At 40.7% G+C, this 11430-nt stretch overlaps 1 pseudogene; it reads left to right on the forward strand.

Annotated features, from left to right (window-relative positions):
* The first annotated feature begins 9547 nt into the window (after positions 1-9547).
* LOC147863012 (putative CCR4-associated factor 1 homolog 6 pseudogene) lies at positions 9548-11021 on the forward strand (annotated as a pseudogene).
* The last annotated feature ends 409 nt before the right edge of the window (positions 11022-11430 follow it).

Raw genomic sequence — 11430 nt, forward strand, 5'->3', positions numbered from 1 at the left:
ATGGAATTCCGGCAAAAAAGGGGGCTTCCACCAACCTGCATCAACCAGGCAGAACCAACAAACTGAGTGCTGGTATTGTCGAAAGCCTGGCCACTTTGAAAACGAGTGTCGGAAGAAGAAGAATGACTTAGCTGCCTCACCCCAACAACAAACAAACTATGTTGTGATGGTTGACCTAGATAACATAGGGTCGATGTTTGTTATGCGACACCGAGCAAATAGCATGATAACAAGTGTTTCCCAATCTGATGATGTATGGCGTGTGGACTCAGGTGCCTCAAATCACATGACAAGTCATAAAAAATGGTTCATGAATTTGAGGCAACCTGAGAGACTTGGCGTGGTGGAGAGTCGAGACCGGTGATGACTCCACACACATGATTGAGCACATTGGAGATGTGGCCCTTAACAATCACGACAACAAGCGCTACATGAAGGATGTACTTCATGTGCCAACAATCACAAAGAATTTGGTCGCGGTTGGCCAAATTGTCAAACAAGGAATGCATTGAGTACGATTCAACCACGAAGGTTGCTTCATTGAGGATAAGGGCCAACTTATCGCTCATGCAAGAAGAGAAGGTCACATGTTTATTTTTTATGCGACTGAGGTGAACACAGCAATGTATCCAAAGGGACTCAAGGCTGAGTCTCGATATTGAGTTGTGGCACAAAAAGGTTGGCCATGTAAACCTCAGTAAACTGCGATTAATGCAAACAAAAGGGGCTGTGCACGGATTGCCATGATTTACTTCGAAACATCCTGATAATGTATGTGAGGCGTGCCAACTAGGCAAGCAACATAGGCATTCATTCCTAAGTGAAAGAAATGTGAGTAAAGGCTTGCTGGACATCATCCACTCAGATGTATGGGCCCTAGCTCAAACAACGACAATAGGTGGGTGTAGGTACTTCATTACCTTCATTGATGACTATTCGCGGCATACTTGGATATGCCCGATGAAGTCGAAAAGTGAGGTCTTCTCCCACTTTCTCAAGTTAAAGAATCGCATGGAAAATGAGACAAATCGCAAGATTTGATGTTTACAGTCTGATGGTGGCCAAGAATACTTCTCAACCGAGTTCAAGGCCTTTCTAGAAGACAAGGGGATTCGCCGGGATTCTCTTGCCGGTACACACCATAGCAAAATGGTGTTGTTGAGCAAAAGAATCGCACAATTCTTGAGATGGCCCGCGCCATGCTGCAGGAGAAGAACATGCCCAAGATCTATTGGGCAGAGGCAGTAGTTACAACTATGTATCTCATCAATAGGTGCACGACCAAGGGTGTCCATGACATCACCCCTCACGAAGTATTTTGGGACAAAGCCAGACCTTTCGCACTTCAAGGTTTTTGGCAGCATTGCATTTGTGCATGTACTCGATGAGAAGCGGAGAAAGCTTGACCCAAAATCGGAGAGGATGATCTTTGTCGGTTACTCACTTGAGCAAAAGGGTTATAGGTGTTTTAACCCTATCACTCGAAAGTCACGAGTAAGCCGAGATGTGGTATTTGATGAGGTGACATCATGGTATGGCCCAACATCAGTGACCCCCGCCGTGCTCGAAACAAGCTAATCTGGAGTAGATTCTGAGAGTGAAGAAGAAGAGATGCTGACAACCATTATGGGTGGAGAACCAGTAGAGAGTCTGCCCGCACTCCAGCTGACTGGACCTAAGGTGTCATCCAACAATTAGAGTCTTGCATAGCATGAAGAAACCTCTGATGTGGTTTCACCTTGGTGCTACATCCGTAGAAAGAAAAAAAAGGGCAAGATGCCTCAGCAAGAGGCCAAAGACATGACATCTAGTGAAGACGCAGATCATTCTCCTCAATCGGTCGACAACAAGTATGGAATGAATAAGGCCCCGGAGGTGACCAAAGGAAAACTTCGTCAATCGAACCGACAAAAGAACTCGATAGTTAGGTTTGGGTACAATGAGTACATGGTTCACCACTATGCATTCATGATGAAGGTCGCAGCATACCAAGAACCAGAGACTTACAAAGAAGCTGCCCAAGATCCCTGGTGGATCGAAGCAATGAGGGAGGAGATGCGCGTGTTGATTGACAACGATACTTGGTATTTAGTCCCATCCTTTGAAATCAAGAAAAAGCCAATTGGTTGCCGCTGGGTGTTCAAGTTAAACCATAATATGGATGGCGCGGTCAATCGGTTCAAGGCTCGGCTAGTCGTCAAAGGGTATGCTCAAACCCATGGCATAGACTATGAGGAGACATTTGCCCCAGTGGCAAAAATGACCCCTATGAGGACGGTAATTGCACTCGCAGCAGTGAAAGGATGGCACTTGCATCAAATGGATGTGAAGAACGCATTCCTCCAAGGTGAGCTCGAGGAGGAAGTTTACATGATGCAACCACCTCGCTTCGAATCAAACAAACATCCACATGCAGTTTGTCGATTGAAGAAGCCGCTCTATGGACTGAAGCAAGCCCCAAGAGCATGGCATTCAAAGATCACATCATATCTTCACGACATTGGCTTCCGGATGTCAAAATCTGATAACTCGTTGTATGTTCAAGACAATCCTAAAATCCCCATCTTCTTAATCTTGTATGTCGATGACCTTGTCATCGGTGGAGAAAGCCTCACCAAGACACAAAAGATTAAAAAGCTGCTTTTGCAGAAGTTCGAGATGAAGGATCTAAATGATTTACATTATTTTCTCGGCATCGAGGTCAATCAAACTCCAGAAGGGTTCCTACTCTCACAACGACACTATGTATGTGTTGAACTTGCTCTACAAGTTCGGAATGACCGAGTGTAAGTCCATCTCGACGCCCCTTGATCGAAATATGAAGCTAACAACAAATTCTGGAAAATTCTATGAGCCGACCAGTATCGCCAAATAGTTGGGAGTCTTATCTACTTAACTATCACCCAACCAGACCTCAGCTATCCGGTCGGAGTTCTTAGCCAGTTCATGGAAACCCCCCGCGACACTCACATGGATTGTGCTAAGCGAATGTTACGTTATATTAGTGGAACACTTGATTATGGTATATTCTATAAACATGGAGCACCACTTCGACTCGAAGGCTTCACAGATGCTGATTGGGCGGGCAATGCATCTAATAGGCGATCCACTTCAGGATTTATGTTTTCACTCGGTAGTGGAGCAATCTCTTAGAGTAGCAAGAAACAACCAACAGTCGCTCTATCGAGCACTGAGGCGGAGTATAGGGTTGTAGTTGTAGCTACTTGCGAAGCTGTATGGCTCAAAAGACTTCAACGAATTGGTGAACAAGCCAATACTGATCCACTACGATAATCTCAGCAGCATCCAGCTTGCAAAGAATCCGGTGTTTCAAGCCCGGACCAAGCACATATAGGTGCACTATCATTACATCCGTGAACGCATATTGGCCGGCGACATTGACCTCCAATACGTTGGCACCAACATGCAAGTGGCTGATATTTTCACTAAGGAGCTAGGTCTCGACAAGGCACAACAATTCTCGGTGGATCTAGGCCTTAGACCACTCGATATGATGAGCTTAGGGGAGAGTACAAGTACAAAGACGAAGGAAAACATGGAGGATCAACACCATACAAGAGCAAGACTGAGACCGTCTTTGGCAACGTAAGACCAACACATCTAACCAGACTTGACCCAACAAGTTAGAGGAAGACTTTCCAAAGCCCGGAATTTTTTAAGTTGGAGATAAATCTGATCTTGTAGGCACCCTTGACAAGCGCGAAATTTTGGATCGGCAAGATCGACATTGCTAGATCAAGATCGAGTACATAGGAACAATGGGAAAACCACGGTCTAGTAGTCCGACCAATTGCAATCAGGTCTTCAACTACACCAAGACAACCCAGATTAAGAGGACACACAATTGACCTTGAGGGGGCGTGTTGAGAATCAAGCTCAACTTGTGTGAACATGTGCTTATGAAGAAAAGGATGATGTGTGAAAAAGTGTGTGAGCACACTTTATTGTAATCCGTGTAGTTGTCGAGTGTGTGTGAGCACACTTTATTGTAGTCCGTGTAGTTGTCGAGTGTTAGTGTGGTCAAAGAATACTAGATATTCTTATGACAAAATCGTACTCAAGTAGATATCTTGGTTAGATTCCACCAACACAATTAATAGGGCAGTCCCTTGAGGACTTGTATATAAAACCCCCTTTGCCCATTCTATTTGATTTGATGATCTTTAGATAATTTATATAGCTCTCTTAAGTGCATAAGATGTCATCCCCGTATTGTGTGTTTTCTTAATTTTTTGGTTATTCTCTGTAATTCCTTCTCTTGCTTATACATTCACTCTCTCTCTCTCTCTCTCTCTCTCACACTACGCATCTGAATACTAAACTCTACTAGAGTTAGATTCTTTACACTAATTAACCCTTAGTTAATTATCTAATTATTAACAGAAATATTATCAACACCAAGGGTCTAGGAAAGAACGAGAAGGTCATCCAGTTGGGATCAATAGATGAAGGTGCAAGTTGGTCCCTGATTAGATCTGTGGCACGAGGCGGTAAGAAATGGAAGGTGAATCCACTAGTCGATGAGTTTGAGGAGGACTGGATCTTATACGTGGTTGGAGGCAAGCCGTTCAAGTGTTTACATGGAATGCTGCAGAATATAAGTGGAGGGGAGAACAAGATAAATTAATAGGTTTCTTCGAGTACTCGACACGCTTAGGGAGAAAGTTATGCTTGCAACATGAGAAGTGTGCCAACAAATGGGCCCATGTGTCATGACACAATGACACGACACCATGTAGCTATGAATTCGGTCTTCGTGGATAGAACTAGGAGCAGAATATGGAACTCATCCCTCCTCAAAAGGGTCAAAGTGTTTTTCTAGTTAATCACCCATCGGGTTGTTCCAACCGGAGAGTGGCTTGTGAAATGGGGTGGCATGAGCAATTGCAAGGCATGCGGAGCGAGTTTGGAGGATAACGCACGTTGTTTGTGGAGCTGCCCGCGTGCCCAAGAAGTTTGGATGAGGAGCTTAAGAATCTTGGCTTGGTGCGGGGTTAATGTTCATGTATCGAACGCAACAACTATTTGGTTGGCTACTAAATCGGTTGCATGGTTTCATGCATGGAATGGAAATAGTCCTTCTTTAAATGTGGTGCAAGGAACTCTACAACCTTCAACACAAGGGGGTTTGTTCTACATACAGGAACGATACGTGGACAATTTGGCTACTAGTGGTCAGCCTTACAGTTTGGCAGGTGTGGGTATCAAGATGCAAGGTGTCTTTCACGGGTAAGCGAACCCCACCGACCGAGAGTTTAATGATGATATGGTTTTATCTTATTTCTATGTTACAAGGAGAGTTTGAAAGCATTCATGGGACCTCAGATGCGACTGAATAAGCTAGAGGTCGTTTCCTTCTGAAATGAAGAGGTTCTCTAATGCTACAGATGGTGGATGGCAATGCAAAGTGGAGTTATCAGCCACCACGGTTGTTGTTCCCTCTGAAGGTAACAAACATCGCAAGCTCACATTGAGGGTATGCGGTTGAGTATATTGCGCTCATCGGATGCATGTTGTTATAATCTAGATCGTCCAAGGGAAGGTTGCTCATCCTCCTCTATTCGTCCTTCTTGATGCAGTGATTATTAGCTTTTTTTTGGTTGATTCCTTTGTACATGCAAACTTTGTAAGATATGAGTTGGTGTATATTATCCAATGTACATCGACTTAACTAATGGAAGTAGTAAATTTTGGGAAAAAATATCACTAAAGGCATATGAAAGATGAATACCTATATTTACACATTCAAATTGGAACCCCAATCAAACATGGGGATTGCCCTAGTTCTCTTCCATGGAGGGGATAAATGTCAAACTACAATGTTATTATTGAAAGCATTAACTACAATGACGACCACTTCAATGAGAGAAATATCATTTTAGCATTATTTTCGTCTAATATTGATAACTTTCTCTAGTAAATTATCCATTACCTTTGTGTGAATATTTATTTGCCCCTTATTATTCCAATTGTATTAAAACCATAACTTCGACTTGTTGTTTGCTAATCTCCTTAGTTACAAAAATCCTAAACAAAAAAGGATGCGATGACATTTTGAATTATTGGTTAGCCACACTATCTTTGACATACTAAGATAATAAATTTGGTAGAAAACAAATGGTATTGTTAGGTAAACACACACTAATTTTCTTTGCACAATTATTCTTAATCATAACTTCCGTCTTATTCATACTAATATCATTGAAAATGCACATTAATTATAAGCATGGAATGTGGTATAAAATATACGAATAAAGGAAAACACTCCTTTCTATTTGTGAGTGTTTTTGTGGCTTGATAAAGATTTCAAAATCCTTTTATCACGAACCCTATCATGAAATATAGATAGAATACCTGACTGAGACCACATATAAATGCATACACATTAGTGCATCACTTAATCATATACATACATATATAAACTCCCATTGACAATAAAACATATTCTAGAATATGATATTATTTTATATCATCAAAATACAATGTTTAACCTTTACATGCTTTAAATTAAGATGGAATGCAAATCAATGAAATCTGAAATCAATATTCAATGCAACATCCTTGTTTATTTCGTGTGAGGCAAATAGGCATGCACATGTGAATATTCATTCTTGACAAGCGCTACACGTGTTTTAATGTGTCCAATATCTGAATACGCCACAATTGGACAAGGGAATACTATGTACTACATCAAGGATGACGATTGATGTATTGGTTCATAGCGTGTTTTTAACAGTATAGTTTGCTTCTTTTTTATTTCGTCATTGCTAATTATTAAATTATACTTCTTTTAGCATTTGATAAGACTACTAAGTGAAGTACATGCAACCCCTTTGTTGACTCGGACAATCTACATAATGTACATGCTCAACCTTATCAGCCCCATTTTTCAATGGCAAAGGGAAAGGAAAGGAGAATTTTTGTTAAAAATGATAAACCACAAAATACACTTTTACATATACGCAATGAAGAAATGCACACACTTAATTACTTTGATGGTTCCCTAGGTTATATTTGTAAACTGAGGTTTGTGCACATTTGTTTCTAAAAAAACTTTAATCACTGAATCATCCCAAATGCATACCTTATAGAATAGTCCATCTTCATAATACTTATACCTACTTTTATGGATTGGTTTTGTTTTTTTACAGTAAATGATTTTTGAGGTGCAAAATGATGCAATAATTGAGAGGGCTTAAGATCATATAACCACCGACAAAGGACCATTGTGATGTAATGTCATATTACTTGATATTTGGATTAAAACGTGCACATCTAAAATATGATTGTGATATTTGAAACAAGTTGTCACAATATTATCAAATTTCATTGTCGCACCTTAGCAACAGGTTAGCCCAATAACAAGCTTCATGGCAAATTTAATTTGTTAAGAATAACTTTGCACCAAAATATGTACATAGTTGTAACACTTGTGCCACCCTCATTGACGTTATGTGTTTTTGCATATATCAAAATAAGTGAACTACATTCATTGGTCTACATTATAGTATTATATTGTATGCCTACGTGTGCAATTTGTATTGCCATATTATTATCTCTCGAGTGCATATACACGTCTTAACGCATAATACTCGTTAAATGGAACAACATAATATCTAGTTGGTTGGACATCCATGTTGAATTAATAATATCTAGTTGCATACTTATGTGGACATGCACTCATTAGGACCCAAACCATGATACTACCATAACTTTTCAAAGTAGCTTAAATCATTTGCTTCTTATACACTACTTGCTATTCATAATGATACATCTAGTGATGTGAAATGATCATAATATATCTTCTTAGTGTGGTTGTTCAAAAGTTATATACACTTTTACGTCAAAAAACCCTAAGTATTGGAATAAGAAGTCGGAAGACCAAGGAAAACATGTTTTTTATAATATTCCTTTATCACACTCCATGATAAGCTTACGTAGTGTCAACCATAGCAACTACTTAAGTCACTACACACCAAAGGACATATATTATTCAAAATAGAAGTTTATATTGAGATATTACTTTTGGTTTCATACATACCTTTATGATTAGAAGTGGAGTGAAAAAGAAAAACACAATGCATTGACCAAATGTTGAAGCAATTTGCGTGTGCACATGGGTTTGATGACATAAGTATGTTCTGAGTGGAATGAGTCAACAACTGATACCCACACATTGGAAACCAAGCTAGACAGAGCAATTGACTTTGTAATAACAATAAAAAAGCTCACATAAATGACATATGAGTTTCATTTGAATTCGGAACTAATAAAAGTGAAAAAGAATAGTCAAGTATTCTAAGAGAACTCAATGATATGAATTTCTCTCTATAGATGGTGAATGTAAGGTTTGGACTTTCATCATACAAAATAAACATTAAGCACATGGTTGCCGCTTTCAAGATGGGTAAACAAGCATGTACATTTTGGAGATGTTCAACCGTCACTATCATGGACCATGGTAGATGAATCCAATATGTAAAGACTTAGGAGTCTTAAAAATAGCTGAATCAACTCATATTCGCTTTGAAGTTTGAAACAACGAGAAATATAATATCAAGAGAAGAAAATTTCATTTGAAACTTCACTTTATACATGGTCCACATTTGGGTCTTATAGACCCCTACTCTTTCCTAGATATAGTGCCAACAACATGGAGGTGCAACATAACTTTAAGGCATAAAAGGCATGTAGTGTGGACCGATGTCAAGAAAACAACAAAAAAGAGTGAGCGCGAGACGGTGTTCCATATATTATTTGTTTTCACAATGTGTGACTATCATGAGCATCCTCCACCGTTTTCCATGTCATGCATTCTAATTCAACGGGCCATTGAAGTGGATATGTTTTCCTAGTTGAGAAGTGTGCAAGTGTGGTGCATTGCCACTAGCGCCAATACATGACATATTATTCATTTATTGACATAATCTCTCGTTCACGCTAAAAGAAAAAGAAAAAACACCACCCTCCGCATTCGGAGTTAACTTCTTTGCACGTGCAAGATCTAAAGTTTGCCACAAAATTCTAAAAAATCATAAGAAAAATAAAGAAGATAGAAACGAAGTGGTATAATGAATAATAATTATATCGATATTTTTAACGTTGGTCCCATGATTGAGGGTCAATGTAAATTAGCATTGCAACTAATTGACCATGATTGAGGGTCAATGCAAATTAGCATAGCAACTACAATTAGCATCGTGCTTAATGCTAATTACAGCAGTAATCAGGCGGGCGGGCGGGCAGACGGGGGCGGACCGGAACGTCCATAATGGTAAGGGTTCAGGGATTGCGTTTCATTCTCTCCGTTTATGAGGTCCACGAGGGATTGCGTTTTGCTTTTTTTATATTTATTTTTCCTCCTTTTTGCCTGCCTTTGTCTGCGTTTTTCTGTGTAACCGCGTGCATCTATGTATGTACATATGTATTTGTGTGCTGTGTGTAATAAATTAATATTGTATACATATATATACATACATACGTATGTATTATGTATTTATGTATATATAGTCTTTTCTGTCTGCACTCTGACCCCAACCCCGCCAAAGCTTTCTTGAGACTCTCTATCTCTGTCTCTCTGTCTCTCTGTCTTCTCCTCTTACTTCTTCACATAAAGCAACTCCCACCCTAACCCTAACCCTAACCCTAACCCTAACCCTAATTCTCACACAGCCGCCCCCCACGCCCCACGCCACCCCCTAATTCGCATCCAGGACACCCTACATCCCCATCTTGTTTTCCCTTGCCTCTTTCTGCTGTAGAGAAACTCTGCTCCTCCTGCCCCTGCAGCAGCGGAACCCCTGTTTCTCCGTCCCTGCAGCACAGGAAACCCTTGCACTACACCTAATTCCGCTACCTAAGAACTTCTAGCCCTTGCGCTGCTTCTCATCTTGACTCTGGAGAGAAAGCCCTAACCCTAAATTCCGACAGGCCAAGAAGAAAATTCGACCCGTAGCCCCATCACCACGGTTCACTATGTCAATTCCCGATGGCGCGCCTTTCTGCATCAGGGAAGTGTGGAGTTTCAACCTTCACTCAGAGTTCGAGCTCATAAGGAGTGTTCTAGCCTTCTATCCTTATGTCTCCATAGACACAGAGTTTCCAGGTGTAGTTCTGAAGCCTAATAATTCTTCACCTTCATCGTTCACGGATGAGATCCACAACAGTAAGCAAAAAACACAGCAGAATCATCACCAGTACAACAGCAACATCAAGAAGAACAACAATTACCACAACATTTCATCTTCCTACAGCAACAATTATGGTACAGCTTCTTTTTTCAACAACAACAACAATAATAATAACAGGGATTATGACGCGACATATAGAACTATGAAGGTGAATGTGGACAAGATGAAGCTAATCCAGGTAGGGTTGACATTCATGGATGAGGATGGGATCCTCCCAATGCTCAGTGATGGGACCTACTGTGCATGGCAATTCAATTTCCGAGGTTTCGATCCCGACGAAGACATATACCATCCATCCTCCATAGCTCTCCTCAAGAGGTGCGGCATCGATTTCAACAAGAACCAGCTCTTTGGTGTGGATTCGGCCCAATTCCGCGAGCTCCTCCTGTCGTGCGGCCTCCTATTCAACCACAATGTCCGCTACATTTGCTTCCACGGAGCCTACGATTTCGCATACCTCCTCAAGCTCATCACTAGGGAGAGCTTGCCCCCTGATGAGGAGGGCTTCCTTGGCCTCCTCAAGTACTATTTCGGTACCTTCTACGACCTCAAATACATGCAAATCCATCTCAACATGCATGGTGGCCTCGAGAAGCTCGCCCGAACCCTCGGGATCAAGAGGATCGGCCCTTCCCATCAAGCCGGCTCCGATAGCCTCCTCACCTCATCCTCATTCCAAAGGATGAAGGATTTGTATTTCCTAGACCATTGTAAAGACTACTCTGGTGTCTTGTTCGGCCTTGCTCTCCCCAAGGCTACTAAAGTAGTATATTGAATCAAGAAAAGAAAAAAAGCAAAATTTCTAGTAAATCTCTCTATACATACATTGTCTGAGTAACATTTGGTTTATGTTTTGTTACATTAACTTCTATAGTCTTTAAATTTGAGGGTTACAGACATACAATATATATACATATGTGAAAATTTAATGCAATGATGGAAACTGAAATTCACCCTCCTTTCACCCCCAACTGAATAACCCACACACACCAGTCTTTTTACCAAGAGAAGGGAAAGCCAACAAACTGAAAGATAGATGGCTTTAATTTCCTTTGTTGCATCAAGTTTTCACATGTGAAATATGCATTCAATTGAACCATCCACACAAATCTTTCATGTAGAAAAGGAAAGCCAACAAACGCCAACAAATTGAAAGATAGGCCGGGCCGGTTTTCATCCCTTCTCTAAAAATCTGGTTCATAAATTGTCTACCTGGGCT

This window comes from Azolla caroliniana, unplaced genomic scaffold (assembly GCF_043228905.1).
Source record: "Azolla caroliniana isolate FFs.n. ecotype wild unplaced genomic scaffold, voAzoCaro1.0.p SCAF_6, whole genome shotgun sequence".
Taxonomy (NCBI): Eukaryota; Viridiplantae; Streptophyta; class Polypodiopsida; order Salviniales; family Salviniaceae; genus Azolla; species Azolla caroliniana.